The 14,437-nt window shown below is 38.1% G+C and overlaps 1 protein-coding gene across 2 annotated transcripts in view; it reads left to right on the top strand.

Annotated features, from left to right (window-relative positions):
* RAP1B (RAP1B, member of RAS oncogene family) overlaps window positions 1-2,825 on the top strand; it is a 46,649-nt gene extending 43,824 nt beyond the window's left edge. For both annotated transcript variants that reach the window (XM_019918409.3, XM_019918410.2), the window contains one exon: window positions 1,501-2,825. The gene's annotated coding sequence lies outside the window, so the exon portion shown is untranslated. The remainder of the gene's footprint in view (window positions 1-1,500) is intronic.
* Window positions 2,826-14,437: the final 11,612 nt, after the last annotated feature.

Below are 14,437 nucleotides of genomic sequence, written 5' to 3'. Positions count from 1 at the left end.
GTGGATTCAGGGAAAGTCTGTCAGAGTGAGATACATCTAAGTCGAAATCTGATGGATAAGTAGAAATTGTGTAGGGGATGAAGAGTTCCCAGGAAGAGAGAACCACAAATACAACCCTGAGATGAGACAGCAAAGGAAAACTGAGCATACAACACTGTAACATAGTTTTTGAAAACAGTCATATTAAATGAGTTAATACTTGTAAAGCAGTTAGTTCAGTGTCTGGCACATGGTAAACCCTTACCTATTAGCTGCTGTTTGCCAGGTATTGTTAAACCATATCTTACTGTACTCTTATCCTTGGGAACTTTGAATGTTTGTAGCTCTGCTGCTTCCTGTGTTAAATGGCCCTATACTACCATAGAACTCTGATTCTGTATCTCTCTAGAGTTTTTGTCCCTACTCTCCATTTAAGGCTTTCTGTTTAGAGATACAACCTCTCATGTTCTATATCCTCTCATTTCCAACCACATGCGCATTCTTAGCAGCACACATGTGCCTGAGCTCACACACTCCCATCTGTCCTTTCCAATTTGCTACATTCAACCTGCTAAGATTTAGGAAACTTAGAAAACTCATTCAGACTCCAAACGAGGGCTTAAAGTTCAAAGCATTTGTGGAAATTATTTCATCAGCTACATCTATATTAACAACGTTTCTGAAGCTTGCAACAAATCTGATTCCCAGAAAACCAGTTAAAAAAAAAAAAAGAAACATTTTTTTAGCCCAGGCATGTGTGCAGAAAATCATCCAAAGTTAAACAAATAAATGACAGACCCGTGAGTTCTGATTTTACCTTCTTTACATCACTCAAATTTTTTTAAGTTTAATTTGGTATGATTTTAGTGTAATAACAGCCTTTTCTGACATCTATCTTAGAGTTGGTAGAATCTGTTTATGTAGAATTAAAAAGTATATAGCTGTCAACTGTAGAGAGCCTTCGTGAAATAAATTCTATCTTGTTCACTTCTCTGCACCAGCTTTTTAGCCACTCTTATTGGAAGAGTAGGGAAGAAAAGTCTTGATTTTCTAATACTAGAAAGCCTGGTTAGATGTGCATTCTGTATTCCTCATGTAATTCTAGGGTTGTAAACACTTATAGATCAGCCATTTTGTTAATATTGATGTCTGTTTTATAATCCTAATTCTAGTAAAGGTGACCTAATGTACAATTTTAATGTGGTGGTTTTTTTTTTTTCCTTGCTTTTAATCTTTGGAAGGTAATACAAAGAAATTTGCATTAAGGTACACTCAACTTACATTTGACTGACTTTCAAGAAGGCAGCAGAATAGATGAAGTCATTCCAAAAAAGATGAAAATGTCTACCTATGCTTTGCCATGATTCGTGGTACCTGGTCATAATGTAATGACGAGGATAAGAACCTGTATTATATTTATTTCTGACACTTTAGCACTGTTGTCTTAATATGTCCTTTGGATCTTTAGTGTGCTGTTTACACCCCATGTTTTCAATTAATTTAATTTCCTCATTTTGACAGGTCTGAAGAACTGTTGCCCAATTCAACAGTGCCAGCATTCCAACTTTGTTAAACCTACCAACATCTTAAATGGACTTTCTGTGGTGGTACCCTTTAAGAGGCGGATGAAAGCTACTACATCAGTTTGCACATTCTAATCACTTTCCAGTATCACAAGAGAGATTTTTACTTATATAATAGTCCTAGAGTATGCAGCTGGTAAAACCAGAGGCTACAATCCAGTATTACTGCTAAGAGACATTTTTCATCCACCAATGTTGTACATGTATGAAAATGGTGTACTGTATACTTTAACACGCCCTATACTTTGTATTGGAGAGTACAATAATGTAAATCCTAAAAGCACCACTATTTTAGCATAATAAAAGAAAGTCCAAAGAGCTCCTATATAGACTACTCCAGATAACTTCGCTTCTTTGATACTTGTAGCTTATTGTAATTTTTTTTAAGAAATTCAAGGTCATTATCATTGTATTGTACAAATAAGCGCTTTGATTAACACAGCTATATAGTTTTTTTAATTTTTAAAAACCTGTGGAGACAGTGATCTTGTCTTTAAAATATGATAGTCCTTTCAGTATGTCTTAGATTAAAGACGTTGCCTTTAATATCTGTTGGGAAGGAAATGTCCAGACTTTTCAAATCTTTTATTATATGTTTCCTTTTTTGTTTACATAGGGAACAATGTTTATAGTTGTGTGTACAGTGGGGGTCTACAACAAGAAGTGTATATTTTCAAACAATTTTTTAATGATTTAACAATTTTTGTAAATCATTTTCAGGCTTCTGCAGCTGTAGATTCTCACTGTGAATCCCCTGCTTGCTCATGCATAAGTGTATTTGCAATACCAAATATACAGGTTTAGTATTTTTGCCTGTTAGTGATTGTTTCACATGTGTAACGTTTTGGTTGAGATGTTAAATGGTGGACGAGTACTGTGGATGTGAATGTGGGAAGTAATTTTAATCATGTGTAATTGGTCACAAGGCCTAAGTTGCAGTAACTATTGCTGTTTTATTTAACAATGCCTTGTTGCTTTGTATGCATTAACGTTTGGGTGTAAAGATTGTGTGTCTATCCAACAGGGAGCCACAGTATTTAAATTGACCAACCTAATGTTACAACTACTTTTGAGGTGGCCAAATGTAAACTAAAAGCCTTAATTAAAGTGGTGCAATTTTGTATAACTTAGCATCAGTAGTTCAATAAATTTGGATTGCCATGCAAGGGCTTGCATTATAATTACTTGCCACTTGAATGTGTTTTGTGTAATGTTTAACAGTGCTAGTAAATAAATATGGGTTTAACTTCTTTTTAAATGGAATGGGTGCATTTTGCATAGCGTGGTTTCATAATTTAACATTTGGGCAGACTCATTAATTACAGAAATGATGAGAGAAAGAAGTCAGATATTGTTCTTAGTATTGTTTGAATATCCACATAACCATCTTTTGAATTTTTCCTTTGGAAAGAATTTTGTAAATCAAGCAATATTACTTATGAACGTATGCTTTCTGGGCAGTGTTCAGTAGCTCTTTGAGGTATAGGAGGAAGAATTGAAAATACTTTGGCAGGTGTTACACTTAGATTATTTTTAAAAAAATAGGGCGCAGTTGTACTTGTGGTCATAAAAATCTTTCAATGAAGTGGACTCAAGTACTACTTTCTTTTTATATAATGAGTGTTTGTCTTAGATGTGCTGTAATTCAGTTCTTTTTTGAAATCTGTAAATGAATCTTAACTCAAACTTTATCAAAATATTTTCCAGCCACTGAGCATATTAGCAATTAACTAGTGATACCATCTAATTTAGGGATGTCTGCTAATCTCCTAAATACTTGATATTTGAATGGGACATTTAAAAGCTTTCATTTTAAAAAAGAAAAATGTCTTATTCCTTACATATTTCACTCACAGAGTTCCATATATTAAAAGGTTCCATGTTATCTAAAGAAAAAAATGTTCTCTGAGAAACCCCACTTAACTAAGAGACTTGTTTTGGCAGAACTGGTTTTATTTAAAGTCACTGGGAGAAAATTAAATCCGCCAGAGGTGGAATTATGGAGCACTAAAATCACTTCAATTTATTATGTCCTGTTGTTACATCCATTTGGCCCTCTTTGAGGGCACCACCGTTAATTCAGTTACTTTCATAAATGTTTGTTACCTACCAGCTATGTGCCAGGCTGCGTTCTAGGCTCTTAAAAACAGATAAATATCCAACAGATAAATTTAGTAATTTCTTGTCAGCCATTTATTCTGGGTCTGAGGATAGAGCAGCATCCAAGATCAACTTAGGACCCGGCCCCCTAGGATTGATACTTTACTTTGGGGTTTCTCAGCCTCAGCACTGTGGATGCTGTATGCTAGATGATGAGTTGTTGGGGGCTTTCCTGTACATTATAGGGTTTTTAGCAGCATCTCTGGACTCTACCCACTAGATGTCAGTAATACCACCCCCGCCCCCAAGTTGAGACAAGCAGAATTGTCTCCACACATTGTCAAGTGTCCTCCAAGTTAGATTCAGGGAAAGGGGAGAGGGGTGTTGAAGGGCAGAATTGCCCCAGTTGAGAACTGTTGATCTGGTGGGAAACAACACATTAATTACAGATGAGTGTTAGGGGTACAAAGCAGACAGTTTAGGGCTTCCCTGGTGGCGCAGTGGTTGAGAGTCCGCCTGCCGATTCAGGGGACACGGGTTTGTGCCCCTGTCTGGGAAGATCCCACATGCCGCAGAGCGGCTGGGCCCATGAGCCATAGCCGCTGAGCCTGCGCGTCCAGAGCCTGTGCTCCACAATGGGAGAGGCCACAACAGTGAGAGGCCCGCGTACCACAAAAAAAAAAAAAAAAAAGACAGTTTACTATAGTGAATAAGGATGGGCTCCAGAACCAGATTTCCTAGGTTTCTAATCCCAGCTCTGCCACCTCCTAGCTTGTGACCCTGGTTAGTTTCCTCAGTTGCTTTACCTGTAAAATGGGAATGATAGTAGCATCTACTTCACAGGAGTTAAAGAGAGTGAAGTACATGGCCAGTGTCATCCTCCAGGTCAATATTTTTGTTGCTTTTTATTTTGTATTTTGCTAACAGAAATGGGGCTGTGGTTTTGGCAAAAAACACCATTGTCTCCCATACAAAATAATAACTGCAGCTTAGGAATGCAAATCATATGTAGATTGACTGTTCTGGTACTTAAATGGACAAAAATATTAAAATAATTAAGTCAGAAAACTAATGAGTCCCTTTTTATGTCCCCAAGGATACTTGGAGAAAAGCAAATTTTTGGAGAAAAACAGTGGTATTTCACGTAATTTTTCTAAAAAGTGTAAAAACCTTGTTTTAACTTGCATGTTGATTCAATTCTTTTCCTTAAATATATAATCTTTACCACACGTGGATATTATGAGTAGGAAGTTTTAAAACCTCTGCTTATGAGAATAACTTTGCTTTGCTTTTTTTTAAATCGTCTCTAGATGTGGGGCAGATAGCTTAGAATCAAAACTCATTACTGCAACATTTTTTCTTCTGGTTTGTCTGTCTGTGTCTTCATTGAATTTAATCCCCATCTATTCTGCCACTCTTTAAATCATGGAAATGTAGAGTTACAGTATTTTATACTTAATATTCCTACAGCCTTATCTTAGAAATAATCATAGTGTTTGCAGTCTTTTTTTTTAATTTTAATGTTATTTTTTGGCTGCATTGGGTCTTTGTTGCTGCACATGGGCTTTCTCTAGTTGCAGTGAGCGGGGGCTACTCTTCATTGTGGTGCGTGGGCTTCTCATCGCAGTGGCTTCTCTTGTGGAGCATGGGCTCTAGGCGCGCGGGCTTCAGTAGCTGCGGCACTCAGGCTCAGTAGTTGTGACGCATGGGCTTAGTTTTAGTTGCTCTGCAGCATGTGGGATCCTCCTGGACCAGGGATCAAACCGTTGTCCCCTGCATTGGCAGGCGGATTCTTATCCACTGCACCACCACCAGGGAAGTCCCAGTGTTTGCAGTCTTTATCTCTCAAACTAGCAGTGAGCCTTAACAAATTGTGACTTATAAGACTCAAAAATTTTTTAATCTGTTCTATAATTTGTTACAGTGCGTCAGTACATCTGGTATTTTATGAATGTATGAGAGAAGTGAAATAGAAAACAGAACTAAACTTCTGTTCCCTTAACTGACCATTGAAAGAAGAATGTATGAGTCCTTTTTATGCTATTGATGATACTTGTCAAAATTCTAAACCTATTAATGGAGCAACTAAGTTTGTAGGCTTGACATTAATTTATCTTTGAAAGGTAGAAATAAAATACTTATTGATGAATAGGTCGGTTTTCTAAATGCTACAGAAGTAATCCATATGTTGCACATACTTTGAACTTGTTCCCTTAAAACACCCTTTGTGTGGCCTATAGATTACTGACCTTAAAAATTAAAAGATTTTTTCCAGAATTAGGGCTATCCACCTGATTTTTGTATCTTAAGAACCAACAAACACATTGAGTATTGCATATTTACCATGGTTCAAGCACTGTTCACTATGCTAGTGTGGATACAGCAGGGATGTTCTGCTCACGTGGAGCTTACATTCTATTGGGGGGAGGGGGGGAGTCAACAAATGAGCAAAACTCAATTGGTGTAAAACAAACTGTCTCAGAACTTTCTATTTGGGACAACTTAATGATTTTAGAAAAGCATGGTATCGTTTTTAATATGTATAAAGATGTTATCATTTGTAGGCAGTTAATTTCTCTATTCTGATTTATTTGAAAGGGTGTGGAGAGAATTTTTACTGTTTTGTTATATTACAAACCTAGTTTAACCAGATTTTCCTGATACAGTGACTTAAATAATTATCCATATTCAACATTTGGGTCAAAATGCACGTTTTTTCCTGAATACTAAACAAGGCAGATCATACAAGGTTTTAATGTGAATAGAGTATTCACTTAAATCAAAAGGGTACAGCAGTTTTTTAAATAGGCAGAGATCAAAGCCTTCAGTGTTTTTGTCATCTACCATTATTACCCATTGAACTTTCTATTTATAGTGTGGTAGTTTATGCCCCCTGGGAGCAGTAAGTTCAGAACAGGAAACTCTATTTCTGTCAGACGTGAAATGTGCTGTGTTTGGAGGAGAGGGGAGTAGGAAAAAGTAAATGAGAGAATAAACCCAGTCACTGCTGGCAAGGTGCTTAATGTATCAGTGGTGGGGAAGGCCAGTCAGAAAGTATCTCATAAGCAAAAATCTAGTACCTCATATCTAACCACAGAGAGTTCATGCTCCATTATCCACACTAATCCAAGTGACTAAGAGTAAAAATTGTATTTTGCTTGTATGGACTATTTGATTTATATTTCTATGCGTTTTACTCAGGTCAGTGTTAATTAGATTCTCTGAGCAAATCAACCACTGATGGAGAACTACATGGCTGGCAGAAAAAAATGAGTGTCTTTCCATACTGGAAATGGAGCAAGATCAGATGGCTACAGCATAGAGTGGGAGTAATATAACTAATCAGCAGATTCTGACAGCTGTGTGAAAGATAGCTCAGGAGGTAAAATGGTCGAGCTGGAGGTAACCCAGCCAGCTTGGAGGCTGCTTGGGTGTGTAAGCATGAAGTGATAGCGTTGGAGCTGCGGTGAGAAGGAGAGCCCACAAAGTTTTAAAAAGGAATAACTGGAGAATTGTTTAATGGCTTAGATGTGGGAGCTGAAGGAAAGAGTGAAATACCGGGTTATATGAGCCAAACCAGAGGGATTGAAACCAATGATGATACAATACAGAAGCCAACAAGGAATCGTGGTTTTTAGTGCATGAGCGAAACAACTTTTTGGTATGATGAAGTTTATTTTAAGTGAAATGTTTTAAAGGGTATCTTCTGAGGAGAGGTGGATTTTAACAGTTAGACTTTGAAGTCATTGACATACAGGAGGCAACCATGAGTGTGAATGAAATTATTTTCATAAGGATTAAGTATAGAGAAAGAAAGCCTGGCCTCAGTGGGATGGGGAGGAGAAAGGTTGGAGTACAAAGGATTGCTGTTACAAAGACAAGGGCGTAGAAGGCAGCAAATAGCCTTCTATAGCCAGAGAATACAGCATTCTTAATGGCAAGACAGTGTCCCCCTCTACTTGGTTTACACTGGTAAGGCCAGCAGTAGTTCATTCTCTCGTTGCATCATAATTTCTATCTGTCTCTTTATATACTTCTTGGTGGGGAATTAGCTACTAATCTAAGGAGATGATAGGATAGTTTTAGAAGTACCATCCTCGGATTAGTACCAGGTCTGTGGATGTCTGTTCAGCAACTACAGGCACACCTCAGAGATATGGCAGGTTTAGTTCCAGACCACTGCAATAAAGTGAATATTGCAATAATGCAAGTCACAAATTTTTTAGTTTCCCAATGCATATAAAAGTTATACTATACTGTAGTCTATTAAGTGTGCAGTAGCATTATGTCTAAAACAAACTACAAGCCTTAATTTAAAAGTATTTTATTGCTTAAAAAAATGCTAGTCATCATCTGAGCCTTTGGCAAGGTGTAATCTTTTTGCTGGTGGAGGGTCTTGCCTCAGTGGTGATGGCTGCTGAAGGGTGGGGTGGCTGTGGACATTTCTTAACATAAGACAGCCATGACGTTTGCCACATGGATCAACTCTTCCCTTCATGAACGATTTCTCTGTGGCATGCAGTGCTGTTTGATAGCATTTTACCCACAGTAGAACTTCTTTGAAACTTCAAGTCAATCTTCTCAAACCCTGCCGCTGTATTATCAGCTAAGTTTATGTAATATTTAAAATTCTTTGTTGTCATTTCGACAGTCTTCACAGCATCTTCACCAGGAGTAGATTCCATCTCAAGAAACCACTCTTTCTTGATCCACAGGAAGCAAATTATCAACCGTTGAAGTTTTATCATGAGATTGCAGCAATTCAGTCACATCTTTGGGCTCCACATCTAGTTCTAGTTCTTTTGCTGTTTCCACCACATCTGCAGTTACTTCCTATACTGAAATCTTGAACCCCTCAGAGTCATCCATGAGAGCTGGAATCAACTTCTTCCAGATTCCTGTTAATGTTAATATTTTGACCTCTTTCCCTGAGTCAGAAATGTTCTTTCTTTTTGCTTTTCCATTATGGTTTATAATTCCCTTTGGTATACAGTAGGACCTTGTTGTTTATCCATTCTGTATATAATAACTTGCATCTGCTAATCCCAAACTCCCAATTCAACGCTCCGCGCTGCCCCCTACCGGCAACCACAAGTCTGTTTTCTATGTCTGTGAGTCTGTTTCTGTTTCGTAAATAAGTTCATTTGTGTCATATTTTAGATTCCAAATATAAGTGATACATGGTATTTGTCTTTTTCTGACTTCACTTAGTATGATAATCTCTGGGTCCATCCATGTTGCTGCAAATGGCATTATTGCTTTTTTATGGCTGAATAGTATTCCATCGTATTATATGTGCCGCATCTTCTTTATCCATTCATCTGTCAGTGGACATTTAGGTTGCTTCCACGTCTTGGCTATTGTAAATAGTGCTGCTGTGAACATAGGGGTGCATGTGTCTTTTCCAGATATAGTTTTGTCCAGGTATATATCCATTAGTGGGATTGCTGGATCATATGGCAACTCTGTTTTTAGTTTTTTAAGGAACCTCCATACTGTTTTCCATAGTGGCTGCACCAATTTACATTCCCACCAACAGTGTAGGAGCATTCCCCTTTCTCCACACCCTTGCCAGCATTTATTATTTGTAGATTTTTTAATGATAGCCATTCGAATCAGGAATGTTCTTTTTTTTTTTAAATATATTTATTTAATTATTTTTGGCTGCATCGGGTCTTCGTTGCTGTGTGGGCTTTCTCTGGTTGCAGCAAGCGGGGGCTACTCTTCGTTGCCGTGCGTGTGCTTCTCATCGCGGTGGCTTCTCTTGTTGCAGAGCACGGGCTCTAGGTGCGTGGGCTTCAGTAGTTGTGGCTTGCGGGCTCTAGAGTGCAGACTCAGTAGTTGTGGCACACGGGCTTAGTTGCTTCGCGGCACGTGGGATCTTCCCGGACAGGGCTCGAACCCATGTCCCCTGCATTGGCAGACAGATTCTTAACCACTGTGCCACCAGGGAAGCCCAGGAATGTTCTTAATAGCATCTAGAATGGTGAATTCTTTCCAGAAGATTTTCAAATTACCCAGATCCATCAGAGGAATCACTATGGCAGCTATAGCCTTATGAAATATATTTCTTAAATAATAAGACTTGAAAGTCAAAATTACTTCTTAATCCATGGGCTGCAGAATGGATGTTGTGTTAGTGGGCATGAAAACAACATGAATCACCTTGTACCTCTCTGTCAGAGCTCCTGGGTGACCAGGTGCATTGTCAATGAGCAGTACTATTTTGAAAGGAACATACACATTTTTTTTTGAGCAGTAGGTCTCAACAGTGGGCTGAAAATACTCAGTGAACCGCGTTGTAAACAGATGTGCTGTCATCCAGGCTTTACTGTTCTATTTATAGATCACAGAGTAGATTTAGCATAATTCTTAAGGGCCCTAGAATTTTCAGAATGGTAAATAAGCATTGGTTTCAACTTCAAGTCACCAGCTGCATTAGCTCCTAACGAGAGAGTCAGCCTGTCTTTTAAAGCTTTGAAGCCAAGCATTGACTTCTCTCTAGCTATGAAAGTCCTAGATGGCATCTTCCAGTAGAAGACTGTTTTGTCTACATTGAAAATGTATTGTTTAGTGTAGCCACCTTCATTAATTATCTTAGCTAGATCTTCTAGATAATTTGCCACAGGTTCTCCATTAGCACTTGCTTCACCTTGCACTTTTATGTTAATGCAGATGGCTTCTGAAATCTCAAGAACCAACCTCTGCCAGCTTCAAACTTTTCTTCTGCAGTTTCTTCACCTCTCTCAGCCGTCTTAGAATTGAAGAGAGTTAGAGCTTTGCTCTGGATTAGGTTTTGTTTCAAGGGCATGTTGTGGCTGGTTTAATCTTGTATCCAGACCATTGCAACTTTCTCCATATCAGCAATAAGGCTGTTTAATTTTCTTACCATTTGTGTGTTCGTTGGAGTAGCACTTTTAATTTCCTTAGCACTCACAATTTGCCTATCTGGTACAGGAGGCTTTGGACATGTCTTCCTCGCTAAGCTTAATCATTTCTGGCTTTTAAAGTGAGAGACATGCAACACATTCTTTCAGTTGAACACTTAGAGGCCATTGTAGGGTTATTAATTGGCCTAATTTCACTACTGTTATGTCTCAGGGAATGGGAAGGGCAAGACAGGAATGGCCAATCAGTGGAACAGTCAGAAGACACACAACATTTATTAAGTTCGAAGCCTTATATGGGCATGATTTGTGGCACCCCAAACAATTAAAATAGTAACATCAAAGATCACTGATCACAGATTGCCATAACAAATATAATAATAATGAAAAAGTTTGAAATATTGCAAGAACTACCAAAATGTGACACCGAGACACGAAGTGAGCAAGTGCTGTAGGAAAAATGGTGCCAGTAGGCTTGCTTGCTGCAGGGTTGCCACAAACTTTCGGTTTGTAAAAAACACAGTAGTCTGCTAATTGTAATAAAGTGAGGTATGCCTGTATAAAGTCTGTTTCAGAGCCAGTATTGGCAAACTTCTTTTCAAATTCAGCTGTACCACGTCCCCAAGGCATCTTTCAAATACATGTCATTGAAATATTTCTCCACCTGCATTTCCAATGATATAAACATGTTTGTTCCTCTTTTAAATGGCACTTTGGTGTTTTACCCACAAAAATGCATTAGGGTGGTAAATTATTATTTATTAAGTGGGTTCTCATATGTTGTCGACTTGTTTCTGTTATTTTCTAAAAAGACATTGGTGTCCTAGCTAAGCAGTATGTGTTAGTTCCTAGGGCTACTATAACAAATTACCACAAATTTGGTGACTTAAGGCAACAAACTTTCTGTGACGGTTCTGGAGGCCAAAAGTCCAAAATCAAAGTGTTGGTGAGGCCTCGCTCCCTCTAGCGGTTCCAAGAGAGAAGTCATTCCTTGCTGCCAGCATTCCTGGGCATTAGGCCGCAATCACTCCAAACTGCCTCCATCTTCATATCGCCTCTGTGTCTCATCTGTCTTTTAAGGACATTCATGTTGGCATTTAGGGCACAGCCGGATAATCCAGGATAATCTCAAGATCCTTAATCACACCTGAAAAGACCCTTTTTTCAAATGAAGGTAACATTCACAGGTTTGGGGATTAGGATGGGAACATATCTTTGGAAGCCATTATCAACCTACTACACAGCGTTTTACTAATTTTGCAGTAACAAAGACCAGCATGGGTCTACTCTAGGATAATCCGAAACATGGCAAATTGAATCAGCAGACCTAAGGGTCTCCCTAGAAAGATCCCGCCTAGGAAAGCGCCAGAATTAAACTACTCTGCAGAGATCCTTCTAAGGGAAACCTAAAGTCAGAGGAGACCTTCATGAATCAATAAGAGGTCCAGTCTGGGCTAGTTCCACAATTCCAGAACCAATATAGTGTCCATGAAATGCTGTTAATCATTATCCCACTGAATTACCTTCCACTTGGGTTAGCACACATCCAGTCTACCCGACATTTTATAATATTCAGCGATGACAGAAACTTCCCCCTTCTACTGACTGACTTTTAGGAGTGATAAATAGTAAACTTTATTTTCTCTGCTTTTCATTTCTAGACACAACAAAAAGGGTTTTGCCTCCACCTCACCCCCTCACCTTCAGTCAGACATACATGATTCATATTAGAAGAAAATGAGTGCTTCTGAAACCAGTGTCATGATTTAGATTTTATTCAACCTCTGCACTGAATTGCATGTTTCATTTACTGCCTTTCTTTCTTTGTTTTTAGAAATGGGAGCAATGGATGGGCACAAGAATTAAATGATAAAAATTCATTTGGTTGGAATAAAGTACATTGAACACTCAAGCAAATAAGGGATTACTTCAACCCAGTGGGATTTGGGGGTTTTATATTTTTTAGTACATCCTGCATTAGGTTTCTGTGAGGTTTCTCAAAAATGAATTTGAACCTTCTCCAGATAGGCCTTATCTGTTCATTATTTCTGGTAACTATTTGAAGTAATGGTAAAAGGGAACAGTAACCATCTGTGGGGTTTATGTGTTTAAGATACAAACTTATAGTTCCCAGAAGTTGATTCAGTCATTCTCTATCAGAACTATTCTGGAAAAAGTTCTCACTTTGTTCATTTATTCCTTTGGGTTTTCTGGCTTCACTAAAGCATGACTTGGATTGTGCAAGATTTTAACTGGAGACATAGAGTCTATTTTATTAGACTAAAAGACAGTCATGATTCTTGAAATGCATCTTGGGCTCCTGCAGAAGCTAGACCAGCTGGTAATTACTATGTCAAACACCTAACAGCTAGCTCTTAACTTGTTCAGAAACAAAGGGATGATACTAGCTAGCTACCACCATGCCATTAATTTCATTCCACCAGTGCTGTCATAGAGGATGGCACTAAAGAAGGAAGAGGCACCCATCACCCCTCCCTTCATCCTTCCATTCTGAACCAGTACAGGATATTCTGATGGGCAGGACATCCTCTCCTTAGCAGGATGTGGCTAATCCAGATACAGAGTTAGCCCTGGGCCCCCTGCCAAGGTTCTTGTTCAGGGAGGGTAAAGAGGACAGGTCTCAGGTTGTCATCCAAATAAGAACTAAAATGTCAAACCATGTCAGCCCTGAAAAGTGAAGACAATTTACAGTGCCACCTCCCTGCCCCACTGTCTGCCGGAAGAGAGCTATAGCTACCCTAGAGTTCATCTCCCCAAGGCTATTACATCATAAGGAAGTACTTTTTTCTTGGCTCAGTTGCTTGTGAAACTCACTGAGAGGAGCAGTAGAATTAGTCACAATTGGCTCAACTGCTTTATCTCACTTCGAGGAAGAAAGGTAACAAATTCTAGGAAGCAAAAGATTTTGTGACAGGTCTCCTTGACCTGCACACAATAAATTCAAAACCACCCCATGAGTTAAACCAAAACATATTCAGTATCTAGCCTTAAACCTAGTTTGACTATAACATCTCTTTTCCAAAGGAAGGTAACCTGTGGAATGATAATGATTCCAGAAATTGTTGTTATAATAATTATGTAATAATTTTTTTTAATCTGTTATTACATAATAACAATCTATGGAATCATCCCCAAACATAGACTATTTCTCTGCTCTCTTTTCCTGTCATCCTGTCAAGGTGAGAGAATCACAAATAAAAGCTTAAGAAACCTGTTACCCATGCTCCCCAAAACCAATTTAAATGCAGAATGATGAAAGAATAAGAAAAACCAGCAAGTGATAGCTGAATTCTTGTTCTTTGGCATGATGTTCTGATGAGAAACTTGGGATTCAAGAACTCATCAACTCTGATAGTTTAGAAGTAATAACAATATTAGTTATTTCTTGGACCCCTACCATGTGCCACCCACTGCTCTAAGCACTTTACAGGTTTTTATTTAGCCTTCAAAACGATGCTATGAAATAGGGCATATTAGTGTCCCCAATTAGTGCTAATGGATGCCTTAAATCAATAGAATAAAACATAAACACTAGAAAAGGAAGTTATTATAAATAAATACTTGAAAAGCTCAAAAGTCAATTAGAATTATTCAGGAACTTAGGAAGGTAGCTGAATACAAAATAAATATGCCAAAAATCAATAGCTTTTTTTTTCTATATTCACAATAAGCACTTAAAAGTTGATATGAGGGTAAATATTGTAACAGACAAAAATTATAAATGTCTCAAGGAATAAAGTAAACAAGAAAGAGCTACTAAAAAGTCATTAAAGAACATAAATCAAGATCTGAACAAACTATATTCTTGAATGGGAAGACAATATGAAATATCAATTGCCCCAAATTAACATTTTAATGTAATATGAT

The sequence above is a fragment of the Tursiops truncatus genome, chromosome 11, assembly GCF_011762595.2.
Source record: "Tursiops truncatus isolate mTurTru1 chromosome 11, mTurTru1.mat.Y, whole genome shotgun sequence".
In the NCBI taxonomy this organism is placed as follows: domain Eukaryota; kingdom Metazoa; phylum Chordata; class Mammalia; order Artiodactyla; family Delphinidae; genus Tursiops; species Tursiops truncatus.
This window is presented reverse-complemented; position numbering and strand designations above follow the sequence as displayed.